The 24,628-nt window shown below is 43.3% G+C and overlaps 1 long non-coding RNA gene across 1 annotated transcript in view; it reads right to left on the bottom strand.

Moving 5' to 3' along the window:
• LOC141073519 (uncharacterized) overlaps window positions 1-24,628 on the bottom strand; it is a 189,990-nt gene that overhangs the window by 9,294 nt on the left and 156,068 nt on the right. The window lies entirely within an intron of this gene.

Raw genomic sequence — 24,628 nt, 5'->3', positions numbered from 1 at the left:
TGCCCTAGCAAGGGAGTTGGAGAGGAATGCTCCTCCTGCAGAGGTGATCCTTGAGCCCTCTGCAACCACCATTGATGGGATGAGCCTGGTTCAGAAACTGAAGGGAAACGATGCAACATTTGCCCAGCTAGCAGGCACAGCAATGAGTCGCGCTATCCATGAGGTTGCTAAGAGCAAGCGCATTGATATTGTCTTTGACGTCTACAAGGAGACATCCATCAAAGATACAGAAAGAGTCAACAGATATGAAGGCACAGGGATCCATTTCAAGAACATTCAACATGGGCACAACATCCAGCAGTGGAGAAAGCTACTAAGTAATTCCTCCAACAAGGCAAGTCTCATAAAGTTTCTTGTAGAAGAATGGAAGGCGAAACACCACAGGGAGAAGCTTGAGGAGAAGGAGATGTATGTCACATGTGAGCAGCTCTGCTTTAAGATCACCAAAGAACAGTGGGAAGAGGCTGCTGACCTTAAGTCAAGTCAAGAAGAAGCAGACACACGCCTCTTTCTCCATGCTCTTCATGCAGCAGAATCTGGTTACAAGTCTGTCATCATCACTTCAGAGGATACTGATGTCATGGTCCTGTGTCTGGGCATGTGCCACAAAATCCCATCCCACCTGTTCCAGAAATGCAGTACACAGAACCGGACAAGATTCCTGGATATCACCACTCTGAGCAGAACATTGGGAGGCAGTGTGTGTGATTCATTGATTGGTATGCATGCATTTACAGGCTGTGACAGTCAGTGCATTCACTGGCCGTGGGAAGATGACGACACTCAAGCAGTTGAAGATGAACAAGACATACCAGGATGCCTTTCAGGAAGTTGGTCGTTCATGGGAAGTGTCTCCCGAACTCTTTGAGAAGTTACAGGAAATCACCTGCCACATGTACCTGCCAACTACCCAAACAACTGAGGTAAACAGGCTCCGGTATCAGCTGTTCTGTGCCAGACGTGGAGTGGTAGAGTCAAGTCAACTCCCTCCTTGCCAAGACTGCCTTTTCATGCATGCACTGCGTGCAAACTACCAGGCTGCGATCTGGAGGAGAAGTCTGCAGAGCCAGCCATTTGTTGCAAACCCAACAGACTGCGGTTGGATGATAGATAATGAAGGAAAGCTTGTTGTCAAGTGGATGCGAGGGGCACCAGCACCAGAAGCTATTATCCAGCTACTGTCCTGCAAGTGTGTGCGGTCATGCGAACTTCCTCAGTGTACTTGCCTCAGCAATGGCCTGAAGTGCACGGACATGTGCAGGTTACAGACATGCCAGAACAAGGGTATTGAAGACGAGCCAGTAGAATAACAGTCAGATTCAGAGTCTGATGTTGAAGATATTATGGAGTAACGTTATATAATTATACATACACACACAATATATATATATATATATATATATATATATATATACACACACACACACACACCTACACACACACACACACATTAGTATGGACAAGCCCATGACATGTTCAGTGTGTATTTACATAACTTGGAATAAATTTTGATACAAATACTACATGCATTGTATTGACATTTTGGCATTTCCCCTAAATCGACCTTTAATCATTATTTTTTGGAAATATAGGTAGGATCTATTCAAAAGGTGAAAAATACCATTAACCCCTTCGCGCCGGCCGCCGTAGCGGTACGGCGAATCGTACCCGGATCATATGCCGGGCGATCGCCGCGGGTCGGGAGCCGGTTCCCGGTGCAAAGTGGTTACTGTACCTCTTAAAACATTCCTTAGGGGGTGTAGTTTCAAAAATGGGGTCACTTTTTTGGGGTTTCCACTGTGCGGGACCTCAGGGTGTCTCCAAATGTGACATGGCCCCATAGATTTCTTACAATGAATTTTGCCGCAGCTTCGCTTACGAAGCCTGCCGTGCGCCAATACTGTGGTTTTAGACAACACTTGTGGTATTGCCGTGTTCGGGAGACAATGGGGAATAAAAAGTGGGGTGTACTTTTTCCTGGTCCCCCTTTTTAAAATGGAAAATGTGGGCCAAAAGCGACATTTTTCGTTAAAAAACGTACTTTTCAATTTCCTCAACCAAGTGCATGAAAATCCAATGAAGCGCTTGTTGGGTCAAAGTGGTTACTCTACCCCCTAAAACATTCCTTAAGGGGTGTAGTTTCCAAAATGCGGTAAACTTTTGGGGGTTTCCACTCTGGGGGTACCTCAGGGTCTCTCCAATACGACATGGCCCACTGGATTTCTTCCAGTGTAATCTATTATCCCAAAAACCGCCTAGCTCTCCTTCTGTGCTGAGCCCTCTTGCGCGCCCATAATTTAGTTTACGTGTACATGTGGGGTGTTTCTATAAACTGCAGAATTGGGGTAACCAATTTTGGGTTTGGGTTGCTGTTAACCCTTGCTGGGTTGCAGGTAAAATTGGATTACAATGGAATATCTGCCAAAAAATAGAAATTTTGATATTTCACTGTCATTTTGCTTGAATTCCTGTGCAACACCTAAGGGGTTAACAAAGTTTTGAAAACCCGTTTTGGACACCTTGAGGGGTGTAGTTTGCAAAATGGGGTAATGTATCGGTGGGTTCTGTTATACAAGACCCATAAAGTGACCTCCGAACTGACTTGGTCCTTGGAAAAATGGGTTTTGGAAATTTAGTCGTAAACTTTAAAAATTGCGTATAAAACTATGAGCCTTATCACATCCGAAAAATATAAAATTTCATTTCCAAAATGATGCCAATGTGAAGTAGACATGTGGAGAATGTAAACTAATAACTGTTATGGGGGGTATCAGCATTTTTGTAAAAAGTAGAGAATATCAAAGTTCAAAAATAGCGAATTTTTCCCAAATTTTCGTGTATTTTGTAATTTTTTATGCAGAAAGGTAAAATCTATTGACTCACAATTAGCACTACCATGAAGTACAATATGTCAAGAGAAAACATTCTCAGAATGGCATGGGTAGGTGATAGCGTCCCAAAGTTATTACCGCATGAAGTGACAGGTCAGATTTACAAAAAATGGCCTAGGCATTTGGGTACAAATAGGCCTGAAGGGGTTAAGCTACTGATGTGCAAAGGCTATCATATCAAAACATAAACTACAGACATGCATGTACCTAAAAACACCAAAGAGAATTAGTCACTCCGGGTGGTACCGATATCGTCAAAATTGGCTCTTGGCTCATGGACTACTCCTGAAGAACGGCTCCTGGTCACATTACGGTACGTAGTATTGCAAAACCAATGCCTGCATAATTTCCTTTGTTCTCACATGTATGATTCCAAAGCTGGCAGAATTATTGTTCTGCCATGTAGTTAACCAAAGTATGCAGTATTATTTTCATGCTATGTAGTAAAGAAATGGCTGCATATTTATTTGTATGCCATTTTTTTTCTTGCTTTAAATTTTATTTTTTGGTGTTGTAAAAATCCATATACACAAATATTAATTTTTGTTGTTTCTCGGTTTCCCTGATTCCTGGCTATTGGAGAGAGCCTCTCTTCACTAAACTTCCAGTACTGGATTGGAATATCAACCTTGTCTAGAATAGTTGCGTACACCAGCCTGTTGTTAGTTCATTTTCCCCTTCATTACTGAGGCCCGAGGAACTCCCTCTTCTGGTAAAGAAAGGTAGTGAGCCTGATTGTCAAACACCTGAGGCTGATGATTGTGACTGGCTGAGTGGAGTTACGGACTGGATATAATGCTGCCGACGCCCTTCTGCCCTGCGGGTGATTTCTCTGTGGGATCCTTGGAGACCAGTCTGAATTCCTGCTCCTCCAAAGCTAAGTTTGCTGCTCGGCCTTTTGCTTTTGTGCTTTGACTTTGTTTTTGCTTTGTTTTTCTGGATTTCTGCCATTCCCTGCTGGGGTGTGCTGAATTCATTTAGCTCTGTCTTCTGAAAATACCTGAGTGCTGATTCAGTTTTTGAAGCCTAGCTGCTTCAGGGCCTTTTTCATATCAGCTGGTTGGCTTATGTCTTTGATAGGGTTTTGGCAGATTGCAGACAGCAGCCTTCCTGTCCTTTCCTATCTAGGTAGTTTTGGGGCCCCGTCTTTGCTCAGTCTATCTTTCTGTCTGTGTTAGTATTTTCATCTTGCTTCACCGTCATTATATGTTGGGGGCTGCCTATTGCTTTGGGGTCTGCTCTGGGGCAGTTTAGATTTCCCCTTTCTTTCTTTAGGCCTATGTATTTCTCTGGCTGTGATCGAGGGGTCTAGGGCATCGTAGGAACCCCCCACGGCTACTGCTAGTTGTGTTGATAGGTTCAGGGGTCTGCAATCTGATAGTTGCCAACTTCTCTGGTTTTCTGGACTTAGCTTCTATTTCTGCTTTTGCCTCCTACGGTGACTCATTCATAACACCTGCCGGGCTTTGTGGGACGTTCTCTGTCCTGAATTTATGCCCCTGCCCACCGTGGAAAAGTGGATTAAAATTGCTGAAAGATTCTGGACAGTCTGCAATTTCTCAAACTGTTTGGGTGCCGTTGATGGGAAACACATCCGTATTATAAAACCAAAAAGAACAGGCTCTGAGTACTATAACTATAAAAAGTACTTTTCTACAGTACTCATGGCCATTTCGGATGCAGACAGTATGTTTGTTGCAGTTGACATTGGTGCATTTGGCCGTGGGAATGACTCGCAGGCTTTTAAGAACTCAGACATGGGCCAAAGGTTGTATGGCAACCAGTTCAATTTCCCCATGCCACGGCCTCTTCCCAACACTGAAGGTCCGCCACAGCCCTTTGTAATGGTTGGAGATGAGGCATTCCAGATGTGCCAAAACCTGCTCAAACCCTACTCCAGCCGTGACTTGGACCACACCAAAAGAATTTTTAATTACAGGCTGACCAGGGCCAGAAGAACTGTTGAGTGTGCCTTTGGTATACTTGTCTCCAGATGGCGCATTCTCGGCACAGCCATTAATGTGAAACTGGAAACAGTGGATGAGGTGGTGAAGGCGTGTGTGGTTCTACATAATTTTGTTATGGTTAGAGAGCACCCGAACTTTGAACTCAATGATGCATCTCCTAACCCATTGCCTGAATTTACTCAGCACCCTCTCAGGTCATCTGTTGAAGTCGGCCAAATGAGGGACCAATTTGCGGCCTACTTCAACCCAGATGTGGGACGAGTGGAATGGCAAGAGCAAATGGTGTAAAAAAAAATTTATTTTGTGTGTATGTTAATAAAAAACCTATGTTGATACCTGTACCGAGTGCACTCTGTCTTTTTACACTTCAATACAATAACCAACTGGCCAGGTGTACCAGTGAAATCATGATGCTGTGTTTTGTGCAACATGAATTTACTAGTACTCCTGACCAGGTGACTATACATACACACAAGTTGTATGATCTTTATCATCTCTACACTCTGAGTTCAATTTGCTGCAACAGTGGAGATAATACAACTAATTTTTGTGTCACCTGGCCTGATGTTAAAAATAGTGATTTGGGAATGCAGTAGCATCCCTCACTATTTATGACACCTTACGCTGTGACTATAATAATAATAATAATAATAATAATAAAGTTTATTTCTATAGCGCCGACATATTCCGCAGCACTTTACATTTCAGAGGGGACTTGTACAGACGATAGACATTACAGCATAACAATAATCACATAGATCATAACAGATACCAAGAGGAATGAGGGCCCTGCTCGCAAGCTTACAAACTATGAGGGAAAAAGGGGAGACACAAAAGGTGGGTGGTAACAATTGCCCAGATTGTTTGGACCAGCCATAATGTTAAGTGTGTAACAGTAAGGACACAGAGGGCTAATAGATGCATAAAGCATGTGGGAGCATGATATGGGGAACCTGGTTATGGTAAAACTTTTGACTGTGCCACACAGGGATAGTTAGGTTAATGTGTTGAGGCGGTAGGCCAGTCTGAATAAATTAGGTTTCAGGGCACGCTTAAAATTGTAGGGATTGGGGACTACTCGTATTGACCTGGGAAGTGCATTCCAAAGAATTGGCGCAGCACGTGTATAGTCTTGGAGACGGGAGTGGGAGGTTCTGATTATCGAGGATGCTTACCTCAGGTCATCAGCAGAACGGAGGGCACGGGTAGGGTGGTAGACTGAAACAAGGGAGATGTAGGGTGGTGCTGAGCCATGGAGAGCTTTGTGGGTGAGGGCAATAAGTTTGTACTGGATTCTGGAGTGGATGGGTAGCCAGTGTAAGGACTTGGCACAAGGTAGAGGCATCGATGTAACAATTGGCGAGGAATATGATCCTGGCTGCAGCATTCAAGACAGATTGGAGACTATAAATATTATTTGTAGTATCATCACTGTGGCTTCAGTTTGAAGCAGACTGTAGACATAATAAAGTTTATGCAACTTCTACAATACACAGGCCTGGTGTCATGCTGAAGTGAGGATGCCAAAAGTAATGCATCCTGACTTCAGAAGGTTATCACACATGGGCAGGATAATACACATAAGAGGTAAACTGCAGCATCGCTATAGTCTGATAGAAATATATGCAGACTGAAGTGACGCTGGAGGCTAAAACTCATGTGTATTCATCTGCCCTGGTGTGATAGTTATGATACAAGGCCAGGGTATTGTATATATGGCATGTATGTTCCCCATAGAATCATAGAATCGTAGAGTTGGAAGGGACCTCCTCATCATCTCCTCAGTTTATCAACACACACTGAATAGAGGATGTGGTTAATTACAAGGTATATTTAGAATCACCTTGCCCTGTATCCCAAAAAGTTTAATGATGATGGTAAAAAAACCACACCATAGTTAATTAACTTTCTATGATACCTGGCAAGGTAACAATAGATACGCCTTGCACTCAACACCATCCTCTATTCAGTCTGTGTAAGGGTATGTGCACACACTGCAGATTCTGCTGCGGATCCGCAGTGGATTTGCCTACAGACAGTGTACAGTATAATATTATCCTATGTGTTTTCAAAACAGCAGTGCACATGCTGCGGTTTTTTCCATGCAGACAAGCTGCGGTTTGAAATCCGCAGCATGTCAATTCATTCTGCGGTTTCCGCTTGGGTTTGACACCTGTTCCATTGTCCAGGTGTCAAACCACAGGGGAAAACCGCTGGCCAATCCACAGGAAAACTGCAGGTCACTTTACCTGTGGTTTTACCTGCGGATCCGCAAGGAAAAATCTGCAGATGAATCAGCAGCGTGTGCACGCAGCCTATATATTAGCTGACTGAAGAGACTGTTGGGGAAAATACAAGTAATCGATTTGTGTTTTTGACTACACATATCTCCAAGACTGACGCAAGAAACATGTATCAGTAATGGAGCTATGTGGTGGCAAAAACGCAAAGTGTATGGCGCAGTGTGTGTAGGCAGCGAAAGATACATTAATCAAACCGTTTTTTTGAAAGCAGAATCACACATTTATTTTGTAAAAAAAAAAAAATAAATACATTTCATTTTGAAGGACATTTGGGGAAGAGTGGGATACTTTGGGGGTGTGGAGAGAAGAGGAACGGCTGGAAGTTGAGGAAGGGGTTCTAGGTGAAGGGGCGACTAAAGTAGTGGTGGAAGGGAGCTCAGGAATGGAAATGGAGGCAGGTTGAGAAACATTCGAAGGAGAGGGGGGAGTGACAAACAAAGTCTTTTGTTTCTTCTGCTTCTTTGGGGCCGGAGTCACCTGCCTGTACCGACTACCACCGTGTGACCGCCTTACATTGCTTCCCCACCTGGAGATGGTGGACTGTGACCGTGAAGAGAAAAAGAAGGAATGTGGGTCACCCCTCTGCTGCTCGGCGGTGGCGGTGCTCCTTGAAGGAGAATATGTGATGTCGGTGCTCCTAGAAGGAGAAGGCTTGTCGGTGCTTCGTGTGGGAGAAGTGGTGGCGGTGCTCCTACGAGGAGAAGTGGTGGCGGTGCTCCTAGTAGAAGTAGTGGCGGTGCTCCTAGGAGGCGAAGTGGTGGTGGTGCTCCTATGATGAGGAGTAGTGGCGGTGCTCCTAGGAGGTGAAGTGTTGGTGGTGCTTCTATGATGAGGAGTAGTGGCGGTGCTCCTAGGAGGTGAAGTGGTGGCAGTGCTCCTATGATGAGGAGTGGTGGCGGTGCTCCTAGGGGGCGAAGTGGTGGCGGTGCTCCTATGATGAGGAGTGGTGGCGGTGGCGGTAGAGGTGCTCCAGGCAGGAGCAGCGCTTTCCATGGTGGTGGCGGGGGTGGAGTGTCCAGCAGCACTTGGCATTGGTGTGGTGTAATGGTGTCCGGCTTGGCTAGGAATGCAGGTGGCCGTGCAGTGGTATACAGCAGAAGTCGGTACTGTGGTGAAGCGAGTCAGTGGTGGCACAAGTGGGAATGACACCACTGACTGCTGCACGTACTGATTCTGCTGCATAGCCTGTAAGTAAGCAGTGTTGCAGGCCTGTAACACATTCAGCTGTTGCTCAGGACTAAGGTGTTCCGCCATGCCGCGTTCAATTTTACTAAAGAAATGGTGCGCTGGTCTGTTGAGGTCGGCCTCCAGCTGGTCAAAGTGCTGGTCGAGAGAGTGGAAGCGGTGTTCCATGTGGGTAAAACCGCGTTCCATGAGTGAAAAACTGCTTTCCACTCTGTCTGACAGCGACTTGAGGCTGGCATGAAAGACCTCGCTCAAGTGCATGAACTCGGGCAAGACAGGCCTGTCCGAGGCCGTCTGCCCCTGGCGGGTTGTGCCCACATAACCAGTGGCAGAGACCTGGGACAAGGGAACACCTGATTGACCAGCTTCCTGGTCACCATCTGTCTGTGTCGCTGACCTGCAAGTTGCTTCCTTGCTGTCGGATGGCTGGGACAGATCCGAGGTCGATCGATGAAGGACCGCTCCAGGAACAGGTTGCAGGGTGCTGCTCCAGGTGCTCTGGAAAGAAAAGTAAAACATTACTATCATGCATTTACAAGAAGCCTCAGCTGTGGAATAGAAAAGCACATGTTATTAAAAAAAAAAAATATATATATATATATATATATATATAAATATATATAATACTTACGCTCTGGTGACAAGGACCGGTCTTAGGAATGCCAACTCGAGATGATAGCGATACTTTGTTCTAGTCCTTGCCGCTGAACCACTGCGAACCTGTCCCTCTGCACGTACATCAGTGTTGAAGCGGTCCTTCATCGAGCGCCAATGTGTGGTGGACTTTGTTCACTGGTCAAAAAACAAAGAAAAAACGTTATACAATGCACTGATGGCAACATCTGTATCATCTAACACACCTGAGTGAACTTGGCAAACATTCAATGTGGCATCACAAAAGAATTCAATACACAATGCAATCACTGTTGATCCTGAGGTCACTGATGTGTTTCCTGCAAGACTATATCTTGCAAGAAACACACCAGTATCATCAGCAGCAAGAGTTAAAGCATGATCAATACAGCATTACAATACACAATGCATTCACTGTTGATCCTGAGGACACTGGTGTGTTTACTGCAAGAATATATCTTGCAAGAAACACCCCAGTATCATCAGCAGCAACAGTTAAAGCATGATCAATACAGCATTACAATACACAGTGCAGTCACTGATGATCCTGAGGACACTGGTGTGTTTACTGCAAAAATATATCTAGCAAGAAACACACCAGTATCATCATCAGCAAGAGTTAAAGCATGATCAATAAAGCATTACAATACACAATGCTGTCACTGTTGATCCTGAGGTCACTGTTTTGTTCCCTGATAGAATATATCTATCAAGAAACACAACAGTATCCTCATGAAGAAGATTCAAGGCCTGATCAATACAGCAGTAAAAAAACACAAAGCAGTCACTGTTGATCCTGAGGACACTGTTATGTTCCCTGATAGAATATATCTATCACGAAACACAACAGTATCTTCAGGAACTAGAGTCAATGCGTCATCACACAGCAGGGAAATACTTACTAAACTACTTTTTGGAAGCAGCAGAGGCGCTGTCCCAGCCCTCCATCAACGCTGCGGCCACCTCATTCCAGAGCTGCCAGGTCACCACAATGTCCTTGTACTGCTGGACACGGCTGTCACACAACGGGACATGGTCTTGAAAAAGGCAGATCAGGTGCTCGTTGTTGAGAAAGATGTCTTCATCCCGTTGTGGAACCTAGAAAAAAAAATTATGATCTTGGAAATTGTGGAGAATGAAATAGAAAAAAAGGAAACAGAAAAGAAGAAAGATATAGAAGATGAAAAACACGACAGAAAAAAAGGAATAGAATTTTTTTTTTAAAAAAGGGACCTTCAAAGACTGGATACTTAGATTGCGTCTCCTAGCCGTGACTTGGCTAGGCTGCTCCCGCTGTTCCGCCTCACTTCCCGGATCCAATGCTGAGGTCGGTAAAAGAGCACAAATTATTATCCATGTGTAGAGGCAGCTATACTTACACAGAGGCAGCAAAATCCTCACCTCACGCTCTGCTTGTGCCAGTTCTTCTTGGGATGGTGAATATTCTGATGATGAAGACATACTCACATTTTAGCTGCTGAAGCTGTAATCCAAAGTTGTGTCTTATCTCTTGCTGGGTGGGTGTATTCTCTCAGGGCTTTATCTCTTGCAGACTGTCTGTAGAGTAAGTGGTCTGGCACTACTGACACCTTCTTTTATGTACCCTCCTCCAAAACAATGTTGTTTGTTTAGGGTTGGATTAAACATATGTCAAGACATTGTTTACTTTGAAATCGCGCACGTTCACAAAGCGCTGACATGCGCACTTCACAGCGCATGTCAGCGACCCCATAGACTATAATGCTATTTTTTTGCGCATTGCGTGTGCCCACGCGCGCATGTGATTTTTTAATGATGTTGGGAGGAACAAAAAATGCAACATGTAGCATCCGGCCCGTCTAGTCGCACACCTGGAAAATGCGCAGCACACGAAAACGCTAAGGCACGCGTGCAATCGCTAGACACTGCGCCCGCCATTTTAAAGATAGGGGACAATTGCACGTGTGACCGATAGCGCACGATGTGCTGCACGATAAAATGCTAGTGTGAAACCAGCCTTAACCACTTAATCAGTGTCTCTGGCCGATCCTCAGCGCTCCCTTGAGACAGCTACCTTGTTTCCTCTCAAAAATATGTGTATAACACTCTGAGTATACTAGGACTATATGGAAAGGTGACATCAACCCCACAAATATGAACCTCACTTGACACCGCCAAAGGGCAAGTGGGAAGAGCCATGCAAAGCATCAGAATTGGTGATCTGATAGATGTGTGTTGTGAATTCCCTTTTTTGGACTTCTGAGCCGGAGCTCCCTCTGGTGGTTACTGGGAGTAGTGCAGCTGGCCAGTTTGATGGAAGTTTGCCACCTGACGACGATGATTGGGAATCTGAGATCACTGGCTGGGGGCATATACAGTTAGGTCCATATATATTTGGACAGACAACATTTTTCTAATTTTGGTTCTAGACATTACCACAATGAATTTTTAATTTTTAAGCAAAACAATTCAGATGCAGTTGAAGTTCTGGCTTTCATTTGAGGGTATCCACATTAAAATTGGATGAAGGGTTTAGGAGTTTCAGCTCCTTAACATGTGCCACCCTGTTTTTAAAGGGACTAAAAGTAATTGGACAGATTAAATAATTGTAAATAAAATGTCCATTTCTAGTACTTGGTTGAAAACCGTTTGTTGGCAATGACTGCCTGAAGTCTTGAACTCATAGATATCACCAGACGCTGTGTTTCCTCCTTTTTGATGCTCTGCCAGACCTTTACTGTGGTGGTTTTCAGTTGCTGTTTGATTGTGGGCCTTTCTGTCTGAAGTTTCATCTTAAACAAGTGAAATGCATGCTCAATTGGGTTGAGATCAGGTGACTGACTTGGCCATTCAAGAATATTTCACTTCTTTGCTTTAATAAACTCCTGGGTTGCTTTGGCTTTATGTTTTGGGTCATTGTCCATCTGTAGTATGAATTGACGACCAATTAGTTTGGCTGCATTTGGCTGGATCTGAGCACACAGTATGGCTCTGAATACCTCAGAATTCATTCGGCTGCTTCTGTCCTGTGTCACATCATCAATAAACACTAGCAACCCAGTATCACTGGCAGCCATGCATGCCCAAGCCATCACACTGCCACCGCTGTGTTTTACAGATGATGTGGTATGCTTTGAATCATGAGCTGTACCATGCCTTCACCATACTTTTCTCTTTCCATCATTCTGGTAGAGGTTGATCTTGGTTTCACCTGTCCAAAGAATGTTCTTCCAGAACTGTGCTGGCTTTTTAAGATGTTTTTTAGCAAAGTCCAGTCTAGCCTTTTTATTCTTGATGTTTATGAGTGGCTTGCACCGTGCAGTGAACCCTCTGGATTTACTTTCATGCAGTCTTCTCTTTGTGGTAGATTTGGATATTGATACGCCTACCTCCAGGAGAGTGTTGTTCACTTGGTTGGCTGTTGTGAAGGGGTTTCTCTTCACCATGGAGACTATTCTGCGATCATCCACCACTGTTGTCCTCCGTGGGCGCCCAGGTCTTTTTGCATTGATGAGTTCACCAGTGTTTTCTTTCTTTCTCAGGATGTACCAAACTGTAGATTTTGCCACTCCTAATGTTGTAGCAATTTCTCGGAAGGGTTTTTTCTGTTTTTGCAGCTTAAGGATGGCTTGTTTCACCTGCATGGAGCGCTCCTTTGACCGCAGGTTTCCTTCACAGCAAAACCTTCCAAATGCAAGCACCACCCCTCAAATCAACTCCAGGCCTTTTTTCTGCTTAATTGAGAATGACATAACGAAGGGATTGCCCACACCTGTCCATGAAATAGCCTTGGAGTCAATTGTCCAATTACTTTTGGTCCCTTTAAAAACAGGGTGGCACATGTTAAGGAGCTGAAACTCCTAAACCCTTCAACCAACTGTAATTGAGCAGGCTTAACTTAGTGGTTGCTGGTGATTTCCTCCTTGTGCATTTTGAGTTCCTCTGTCATCTGCCTGATCTGCATGGTTCAGTTAAGTGACTCTTTTGCTAATCCTTTGCATCTAATCTGGTTGTGCCTTTTTTTGCTTTCTGCTTTGTTGCGAGGGTTCAGCATACTCCCTGTTGGGGGCAGCTTTGGGCCCTGCTCCATATGTTACAGCTTGTGTGAATTTGATAAGTCCCCTGTTATATTAGTATCTTTTGCTTTGCCTCCAGTTCACACCGGAGTGCTGATCTAGCGGGGGTGAGGTCGTGTGGCCTCAGGTTTTTTGTATATCAAATGTGTTGGTTTGAGCGAGGCCGGACATGTCGAGTCAGAAGTATACAAATAGCTCACATGACCGCCTACTCTTGCCACTGGTAAGGGAGAATCCTAAGTGTACAGTGCATGCGCTGTGGGAATCCGGATACACATCAAATAGAGTGATTGCAGACTTTCATCACAAACCTGGATGAGCCCTTTAATTATAAAATGAAGCCCTGTAGCCAATCCTAACAGCGTGTAATATACTCACTATCAGGATTCAGCTCTGCTTGCTGGTTCCATCAGTTATCACATGGCCACTTCACTCATACGCGATTTTCATACTTACTGTCACATGACAACGAGCTTCTCTTCCTGCGTCTCTCAGTTTATCACTGAACATTTAGAGAATTAGGGAGAGTAGCTCTTCAACACGTGACTAAGGGCTCATACTCACTTGCACTCGGACTGGAGCGTGCGGCTGCATAGAAATGCATATAGCACCACCATCCGGTCCGAGCGCCAGTGGCAGTGCCAGGTTTTCATGCGAGCGACTCGCACGAGAATCGTGCGAGTCTCGTGCAAGTGAGTATGAGTCCTAAATGTGCACATCACATATGTGCTTTTGATGGGAGGGGGGCACCAAAATGATTTCTTGCCCTGTGTTCTGGAAGCTGAATTGTCCAAGCTAAGGAGATGTGATTTCATGAAAACTTTTGAATTCTGCGGAATTTGTATTTTTTTGCTTCTATGAGAAGCCTGAAAAAGCTGCATGTAAAAATTGCAGTCGCTTTTACGCTGCTTCAAATCGTTACCAAAAACACATTAAATAAGGACACGGTGCATGGAAAAATGTAACAACAAAATGCTATAATCAGAGATTTTTAGTGTGTAGTTAGGTGCTGACACCTATAGAAAACAAGCAGAAACTCCCCCACAGTATTTACAGTACATGTGGACACAGCCTTAAGGCCCCGTCACACATAGCAATCTCGCTAGCGAGATCGCTGCTGAGTCACAAGTTTTGTGACACAACAGCGATCTCACCAGCGAGATCGCTGTGTGTGACAGCGATCAGCGACCGGCCCCCCTGCCGCTATCGCTGATCGCTGCAAGAAACCTCTGGACATTTTTTTCGTCGCTGATCTCCCGCTGGCCAGCACACATCGCTGCATGTGACAGGCGGGAGACCAGCGATCAGCTGTAAAATAATAATAAAAATAAAAAATATTGTTATTCTCACCTTCCGACGTCCCGCGCAGCATTCCAGCTTCTCTCCATGCTCCCGGTCCCAGTAATCCTTTGCAAGAATGACCGCGAGACTTCGCAATCCTGCGAGAACAGACGTCATTGCGGTAATTCTCGCAAAGGATTACTGGGACCGGAGCGTGAAGAGAGGCGGGAATGCTGCGCAGGACGTCAGAAGGTGAGATAACAATATTTTTGAATTCAATTCTATTTTTGACATGAATATGGCATCAGCGCTAACGAACACAGCGATGCCGTTAGCTCGGCATCGCTGTGCTAATCGCTGGTGAAGCTGTCTGTTTGACAGCTCACCAGCGATCACATAGCGACTTGCCAGCGATCCTGACACGTTGATATCGTTGTCGGGATCGCTGGTAAGTTGCTATGTGTGACTCCAGCTTTACAGACACAAAAAATCAAGACCTCATATAGTTGAATCTTGTGTCAATATGAGAAAGTGCTTCTCACTATAGTAGAATATCATCGAAAAGTTAATTTATTTCACTTGTTCAATACAAAAAGTGAAACTCGTATATTATATAGAGTCATTACACACAGAGTGATCTATTTCAAGTGTTTATTTCTGTTAATGTTGCTGATTATGGCTTACAGCCAATGAAAACCCAAAAGTCATTATCTCAGTAAATTAGTCCCAGCCCCATTGTGAAATAGGCCAAAGAAAATGTGCAAGATTAATGAGGAACATTACATTTGGGTCAAAATAATGTGAATGTGAGAAAACACGAATATAAGTCGTCATGTGTTTAATGACTACATAAAAAATTCCCTCCTCACAGTGATGAAGTGTATATTCTGTTGTATTGTAAAGCTCCATAGAAGCTCAGATACACTGTCACATATTATTCATTGGCTTCTTTATTAATTTCATTCAAGGTGGGTAATGTAAAAGTTCCATTTTGAAATCAGGACAATAGTCTTAACCCCTTATCGACCGCCGATACGCCTTTTAACGGCGGTAATTAAGGGTACTTAAACCACAGCACAGTGAATTCACGGCGCTGTGGAGTAAGTAAATAGCGCCCCCCAGTGTCAGATTTTCTCCGGGGTCTCGGCTGCAGGGGGTAGCCGAGACCCCAGAGAACATGAATTGGGTTGGTTTTAACCCTATAACAGCGATCGCAAAAAAAGCAGCGATTTTGCATATAAATTCTCTTTCCTCTGATGTGATCGCACATCAGAGGAGATAGAAATAGGGTTCCCGATCCCCCCCGGGAACCTCGCCATGCTCCAGGGTCCCCTCCCGGTGGACCTGCGTCCCGCCGGCGTCCTCCAGTGGGCACCGCCATCTTGGATCTGGAGAAAATGGCAGGCGCATGCGCAGTGCACCCGCCGGGAATCTGCAGGCTCCGTCTGGCAGATTCCATTCATTCATTTTGATTACTATGATAAACTATCATAGTGATCAAAATAAAAAAATAGTAAATAACCCCCCCCCCGTTTATCACCCCTTTAGCTAGGCAAACATAATAAAATAAAGAATTTTTTTTTTTTCATTTCTCCATTAGGGTTAGGGTTAGGGCTAGACCTAGGGTTGGGGCTAGGGCTAGGGTTAGGGCTAGGGTTAGGGCTAGGGTTAGATTTAGGGTTAGGGTTATGGCTAGGGCTAGGGTTAGGGCTAGGGTTAGGGCTAGGGTCAGAAATAGGGTTAGGACGAATTAGGATTAGGGTTAGAATTAGGATTAGGGATTAGGGTTGGGATTAGGGTTAGGGGATTGTTGAGGTTAGGGTTGGAGCAATAATTGAGGGGTTTCCACTATTTACCAACTTTGGGGGTCTAAAAATTGGGGGCTAAAAAAATCACTTTTGTGGAAATAAAAAAGACTTTTTATTTTCACGGCTCTGCGCTATAAACTTCTGTGAAGCACTTGGGGGTTCAAAGTGCTCACCACACATCTAGCTAAGCTCATTGGGGGGTCTAGTTTCCAAAATGGGGTCACTTGTGGGGGATTTCCGCTGTTTAGGTACATCAGGGGCTTTGCAAATGCAACATGACGCCCGCAGACCATTCTATCAAAGTCTGCATTTCAAAATGGCACTCCTTCCCTTCAGAGCTCTCCCATGCGCCCAAACATTGGTTCCCCCCCACATATGGGGTATCAGCGTACTCAGGATAAATTGCGCAACAACTTTTGTGGTCCAATTTCTCCTGTTACCCTTAGGAAAATAAAAAATGGAGGGCTAAAAAATAATTTTTGAGGAAAAAAAATGATTTTTAATTTTCACGGCTCTACGTTTATAAACTTCTGTGAAGCACATGGGGGTTTAAAGTGCTCACCACATATCTAGATAAGCTCCTTCGAGGGTCTAGTTTCCAAAATGGAATCACTCTTGGGGGGTTTATACTGTTTAGTCACATCAGGGGCTCTGCAAACGTAACGTGACGCCCGCAGACCATTCCATCAAAGTCTGCATTCCAAAATGGCACCCCTTCCCTTCCAAGTTATCCCATGCACCCAAACAGTGGTTTCACCCCACATATGGGGTATCAGAGTACTCAGGACAAATTACACAAAAACTTTTGTGGTCCAATTTCTCCTGTTAGCCTTGTGAAAATATAAAATAACGGGCTAAAAAGTCATTTTTGAGGGAAAAAAAATTATTTTTAATTTTCACGGCTCTACGTTAAAAACTTCTGTGAAGCACTTGAAGGTTCAAAGTGCTCACCACACATCTAGATAAGTTCTTTAAGGGGTCTAGTTTCCAAAATGGGGTCATTTGTTGGGGGATTCCACTGTTTAGGAACATCAGGGGCTCTCCAAACACAACATCGCATCCGATCTCATTTCCAGCCAATTCTGTGTTGAAAAAGTCAAACGGGCTCCTTCCCTTGCGAGCTCTGCCGAGCGCTGAAAAAGTGGTTTACCCTCACATATCGGGTATCAGGGTATTCAGGAGAAATTGCACAACAAATTTTGTGTTCATTTTCTCTTTTAACACACTTGTGAAAATAAAAAAAAATGGTTCTGAAGTAAATTTTCAAAATTTTTGCCATATTTCCATTTTTTTCATAAATAAACATGACTTAAAGAATAAATTTTACAACTAACATGAAGTACAATATGTCACGAAAAAACAATCTCAGAATTAGCAGGATCCGTTAATGCATTCCAAAGTTATAACCTCATAAAGTGGTAAGAATTGTAAAAATTGGCCTGGTCATTAAGCTGCAAACTGGCTCTGTCGCTAAGGGGTTAAAAACTGTAACACATTCGATTTGTGACTATATCTAGCTGCAGAAAGTCCATCAAATGTTTTATCCACTGATAGGAACAGAGACCAAGCCCGGAATCGGCTTTGTGTGCAGTTGGTATCTGACTGCGGAAAGTCCTCTAATAAATGTCGTATCCAGTGAAGAGAACAGATACCGAGTCCAGAATATGCCTTGTCATACAGAAAGAAACTCACTTGTTCTGAGATCGCGTCTAGCTGTGGAAAGTCCAGAAAATGTTGTATTCACTGGTTGAGATTAGAGACTGAGCCCAGAATCTGCCTCTGTGGCGCCTCTGAGGGTTCAGTCACCACAGAGTTACTGCACCTCTACCAGAGGTGTGTCATCCCACTGCCCAGGTAAGGTGAGGCCACCTGACAGCACTCTTACAGCAGCACCCAACACACACTATACCAGCAGATGCTCCTGTATCCCTGCTTGGTAGGAAGGGATGTTGGGAGGTGGGTGGAGCACCAACATGCCCGGTTGTGGATTCGTTTCCAGAACTGTCAGACTCAGAAAGGGCGAGCAGCAGCTATAGCTCCCACAGTGGAATGGATTCTTGCTTGTCACTCATTCGGCAGCAACTGGGAGGAAGTTACCCTTATATATGGATGCAGTCTGTTCTTCAAGAAGGCAAAGCAGAGAGCATTTTCTTAGCCACAGGCTGTGTGTGAGGCGTGAGAATGACAGACTGACAGAGACCACCAACTGGAGTTAATCTAAATCTAAAAGAAGCAATCTACCCTCTGAACAGTAGTGTCAACACCTTTAAACCCCTTCCCGAGCATTTTCCAGTCATTGACAAAGATGAGGATCGGGACACATTTTTGACGGAGTTTTAAAAGGTCTGCAGACAATATCAGTTGAACGAATATGGTCTCATGTAAAAATTTACATTAAAAGAAATGTGTCATGTATTTCATTTCAGATAAATGAATTAGATGTACAGTGGGGAAAATAAGTATCTGATAGACTGCAGATTTTGCAAATTTTCCCACCTACAAAGAATGGAGAGTTTTCTTTATTTTTATTGTAAATAAACTGTGAGAGACTCTAGAAGTAAAAAACAGAAAATCACATTGCATGATTCTTACATAATCAAGCTACATTTTATTGCATGAATTAAGTATTTGATCACCTACCAACCAGCAAGAATTCTGTATGGAGGAGTGGGCCAAAATCCCTGCAGCAGTGTGTGCAAACTTGATCAAGAACTACAGGAAACGACTGACCTCTGGGGGACCCAACATCATTTTTTTGGGGGGTGCCCCGTTTTAATAACCAGAAAAGGCTAAGTATACAGCAGTGAACTGATATTATTAGCCTGGGAATCTTCATGGGTTTTACCCCTTTCCAAAGCTATAAACATGTGCCCCCAGCTGTCAACTTTCCCTCTGATGGTTAATAAAATGTCGAGGGATCCCACGCCATTTTTTTTTTTTTCAGAAAATAATTTAGTATGTAAAAAAATACATGTACAGTAAGCAGTATATGTCAAAAAAGTACGGCCTATTGAATGGCACTTCAAAATTAGATAATACTTCAAAAAAGATGCAAGAAGCTAAACGCCATAAAATTAACAAACTTTATTGTGACACTTCATGAATAAAAACTATATTAAAAGAAGATACATTCCAATGCCTGCAAAACTGGTCAATATGTCCAAAACATCCAAAGTAAGTATAGATATCATTGGGCCCACAAAAAGGTCTATAGATATGTATAGCCTGAGACTATGCCAATAGTAGAAAGAGTACTGCACATGGATAACCCATGTGAGCATGCAAAATGGTGTATGCTAGCGTGCTATTAAATCTACAGGCTAAAGATATGTATCAATAAAGAAGGCAAAATGCCATACAATATCTCCCATATATATGTAGAATCTTAGGATGAAATGAAAACTCAAAGTTATAAAGCAAAGTTGCTTATGAGGAATAAAGCTTCTGTGAACATTACTCCCTGCCAGTTATCACTATAGCACATATTGTAGGCAGCAATATAAAACACAGTGCAAGCAGTGCAAAAAAGCTTTATAAAGAGAGGGCATATGACCTGATTTTTGCAGCGTAGATCATAGAATCATAGAATCGTAGCGTTGGTCCCCTCCTGGGCCATCTGGTCCACCCCTCTGCTCAGAGCAGGATTCGCTAAATCATCCCAGACAGATGTCTGTCCAGCCTCTGTTTGAAGACTTCTATTGAAGGAGAAGTCACCACCTCTCGTGGCAGCCTTTCCACTCATTGATCACTCTAACTGTCAAAAAGTTTTTTCTAATATCTAATCTGTGTCTCCTCCCATTCAATTTCATCCCCAATGCGCGTTTCGCATTAGCTTTTTCCCAGGGGTTGTTCGCAGAACCTTACATATGTACTTTATATTAACTGTTATTCCCTTCAACCAACATAGCAATAATAACCTGGGCAGCTCTTTGATGTACCATTTAGGCATGTTTATGTCAAGATTACCCTTGGTATATTGTTACATACAGTGCTAACGTCTATAAATTGGAAGCTTTATTCCTCATAAGCAACTTTGTTTTATAACTTTTGAGTTTTCATTTCATCCTAAGATTCTACATATATATGGGAGATACTGTATGAAATATTGCCTTCTTTATTGATACATATCTTTAGCCTGTAGATTTAATAGCACGCTAGCATACACCATTTTGCATACTCACACGGGTTATCCATGTGCTGTACTCTTTCTACTATTGGCATAGTCTCAGGCTATACATATCTATAGACCTTTTTGTGGGCCCAATGATATATATACTTACTTTGGATGTTTTGGACATATTGACCAGTTTTGCAGGCATTGGAATGTATCTTCTTTTAATATAGTTTTTATTCATGAAGTGTCACAATAAAGTTTGTTAATTTTTTGACGTTTAGCTTCTTGCATCTTTTTTTAAATAATTATATGTGTCACTGACATCTTGCTATTTATCTTTTCTATGTGTATATATCTATTCTATCCTGTTGGGTCACACTGTAAATTCTGTATGCAGCAGATTATTTGCCGGCTTTTAAAATTACATGGGGGTTCACACATAAAATTTTCTGTCCAAAAATAATTTATTTACTAAAAAAACATGTACAGTAAACTACACACAAAAAAGCACTGATTATAAATCTCACTCACATATTTATATGCAGTATATATTTTTGTATCTATCTATTTTCTATATACTGTATCTGTCTGTATATCTATCTAATATCTCTCTCTCTCGCTCTCTCTCTCTCTCTCTATATATATATATATATATATATACTGTATATATACACACAGTGGGTATGGAAAGTATTCAGACCCCTTTACATTTTTCACTCTTTGTTTAATTGCAACCATTTGGTAAATTCAAAAAAGATTTTTCTCATTAATGTACACTCTGCAGCCCATCTTGACTGAAAGAAAACTGAAATGTAGAAATTTTTGCAAATTTATAAAAAGAAACCAAGCTGAAATATCACATGGTCATAAGTATTCAGACCCTTTGCTCAGACACTCATATTTAGGTCACATGCTGTCCATTTCCTCGTGATCCTCCTTGAAATGGTTCTACTCCTTCATTGGAGTCTAGCTGTGTTTAATTAAACTGATAGAACTTGATTAGGAAAGGCACACACCTGTCTATATAAGAGCTCACAGTGCATGTCAGACCAAATGGGAACTGGCCAAGGAGCTCAGAGACAGAATAGTGGCAAGCACAGATCTGGCCAAGGTTACAAAAGAATTTCTGCAGTACTCAAGGTTGCTAAGAGCACAGTGGCCTCCATAATCCTTAAATAGAAGAAGTTTGGGACCACCAGAAGTCTTCCTAGACATGGCCGTCCAGCCAAACTGAGCAATCGTGGGAGAAGAGCCTTGGTGAGAGAGAGGCTCAGAAGATCCCCAAGATCTCTGTGGCTGAGCTGCAGAGATGCAGTAGGGAGATGGGAGAAAGTTCCACAAAGTCAACTATCACTGCAGCCCTCCACCAGTTGGGCCTTTATGGCAGAGTGGCCCGACGGAAACCTCTCCTCTGTGCAAGACATATGAAAGCCTGCATAGAGTTTGCTAAAAAACACATGAAGGACTCCCAGACTATGATAAATAAGATTCTCTGGATTGATAAGATGAAGATAGATCTTTTTGGTAATAATTCTAAGTGGTATGTGTGGAGAAAACCAGGCACTGCTCATCACCTGCCCAATACAATCCCAACAGTGAAACATGATGGGGGTGTGTTTCAGCTGCAGGGACAGGATGACTGGTTGCCATTGAAGGACACATTAATGTGGCCAAGTACAGAGATATCCTGGATGAAAACCTCTTCCAGAGTGTCCTGAAGCTCAGATTTGGCCAAAGGTTCACCTTCCAACAAGACAATGACCATAAGCACACAGCTAAAATAACAAAGGAGAGGCTTCAGAACAACTCTGTGACCATTCTTGACTGGCCCAGTAAGAGCCCTGACCTAAACCCAATTGAGCATCTCTGGAGAGCCCTGAAAATGGCTGTCCACCAACATTCACCATCCAACCTGACGGAACTGGAGAGGATCTGCAAGGAAGAATGGCAGAGGATCCCCAAATCCAGGTGTAAAAAACTTGTTGCATCATTCCCAAGAAGACTCATTGCTGTACTAGCTCAAAAGGGTGCTTCTAGTCAATACTGAGCAAAGGATCTCAATACTTATGACCATGTGATATTTCAGTTTTTCGTTTTTATTAATTGTGCAAAAATTTCTAAATTTCTGGTTGCTTTCAGTCAAGATGGGGTGCAGAGTGTACATTAATGAGAAAAAAAATGAACTTTTTTGAATTTACCAAATGGCTGCAAGGAAACAAAGAGTGAAAAATTTAAAGGGGTCTGAATACTTTCCGATCCCACTATATATGGAAGTTTGAAATTGACATTATCGGACTGACCTGGAGAATCGTGCTGCTAGATGATTTTTCTGTACAATGAACACCATGAAAACAAATCCAAAGAATGATGGCTCTCACGCTGAAAGCAGTGGCGTCAGTAAGTGTACCGCAGTTCTGTGGCTGTGAACTTCGATAACCTTACTGATGTCACCGCTTGTCAGAGCAGCCGGGTTCTTGAGTATGAGAACCGGCAGTGGGGGCAGCTCCAGTCTATGGAGCTGGGTTCTCTGAATGGGGCTCCATAGACTGGACGAAGAAGTCGGGGCTCATAGTGGGACCTCCATATGGACTTCGGCAGACCACCATTATTTCTTTATGCAATATATGGGTAAAAAAGGGAATTTGTCGGGGAGTGCTATTTACTAATAAAGGACTTTTGTGTGTGTTTCTTTTTTTTGACTACGGGGTTAGTAATGAGGTTGTCTGATAGACACATGTCTATTACTAACTCCTGGGCTTGATGTCAGTGAACATTATACAGCTGACAACAACCCGAAAACCATTACCTCTATTTCCATCGCACCAGGGAAATCGATAAGAGCAGAGTCTAAGCATAAAAATTGACGCATCTAATGGATGCGCCACTTCTGTGGTAGCTAAGGGCTGGTCTTATTAGACTGGGAATGGACCAATATCCATGGACCTACCCAGCCTATTAATATCAACCTGCAGCTGTCTGCTTGGCCTTTTCTGGTTGGCTAGCTGACGGTCGGCAAATTTCATTCATTCATTCATTCAAAGTACATTTTGGTCACTGTGATAAACCCTATCACAGTGCTCAAAATGAAAGAAATGGTAAATAACCCCCCCTTTATCACCCCCTTAGTTAGGGAAATATAATGAAAAAAAGAAAACATATTTATTTTCATTTTTCCATTAGGGTAAGGGTTAGAATTAGGGTTAGGGCTCATACTCACTTGCGAGAGACTCACACGATTCTGGTGCGAGTCTCTCGCATGAAAACCTGGCAATGCCGCCGGGACTCATACCCGAGTGTGCGGCTACATGTATTTCTATGTAGCCGCACGCTCCGGTCCGAGTGCCGGCGGCAGTGCCGGGTTTTCAAGCGAATGCTGTAATTAGGGAAAGGGTTGGAATGAGGGTTAGGATAAGGGTTAGGGTTGGGATTAGGGTTTGGATTAGGGTTAGGGATTAGGGTTGGGATTAGGGCTAGTTGTGTGTTGGGGTTAGGGTTGGAGCTAGAATTGAGGGGTTTCCATTATTTATGCACATCAGGGGATCTCCAAACGGAACATGGCGCCACCATTGATTCTAGCCAATTTTGCGTTCAAAAAATCAAATGGTGCTCCCTCCCTTCCGAGCCCAGACATGTGCCCAAACAGTGGTTTACCCCAACATATGGGGCATCGGTGTACTCAGGACAAATTGTACACCAACTTTTGAGGTCTAATTTCTCCTGTTACCCTTGGAAAAATAAAAAATAGCGGGCTAAAAAAAATCATTTTTGAGGAAAAAAATGATTTTTTATTTTCACTGCTCTGCGTTATAAACTTCTGTGAAGCACTTGGAGGTTAAAAGTGCTCACCACACATCTAGATAAGCTCTTTGCGGGTTCTTTTTCAAAATGTGTTCACTTGAGGGGGGGTTTCTACTGTTTAGGCACATCAGGGGCTCTGCAAACGCAATATGATGCCCACAGAACATTCCATCAAAGTCTGCATGCCAAAATGGCGTTCCTTTCCTTCCGAGCTCTCCCATGCGCCCAAACAGTGGCTCCCCCCCACATATGGGGTATCAGCGTACTGAGAACAAATTGTACAACAACTTTTTTGATTCAATTTCTCCTGTTACTCTTGGTAAAATAAAAAATAGCAGGGTTTAAAATATTTTTTGAGGAAAAAATATGACTTTTTATTTTCACGGCTCTACATTAGAAACTTCTGTTAAGCACTTGGAGGTTCAAAGTGCTCACGACACATCTACATAAGTTCCTGAAGGGGTCTAGATTCCAATATGGCATCACTTGTTGGGGGTTTCCACTGTTTAGGCACATCAGGGGCTCTCCAAACGCGACATGGCATCCAATCTCAATTCCAGCCAATTCTGCATTGAAAATGGCACTCCTTCCCT

The sequence above is a fragment of the Dendrobates tinctorius genome, unplaced genomic scaffold (assembly GCF_039654945.1).
Source record: "Dendrobates tinctorius isolate UK_male_01 unplaced genomic scaffold, ASM3965494v1 ptg000304l, whole genome shotgun sequence".
Taxonomy (NCBI): domain Eukaryota; kingdom Metazoa; phylum Chordata; class Amphibia; order Anura; family Dendrobatidae; genus Dendrobates; species Dendrobates tinctorius.
This window is presented reverse-complemented; position numbering and strand designations above follow the sequence as displayed.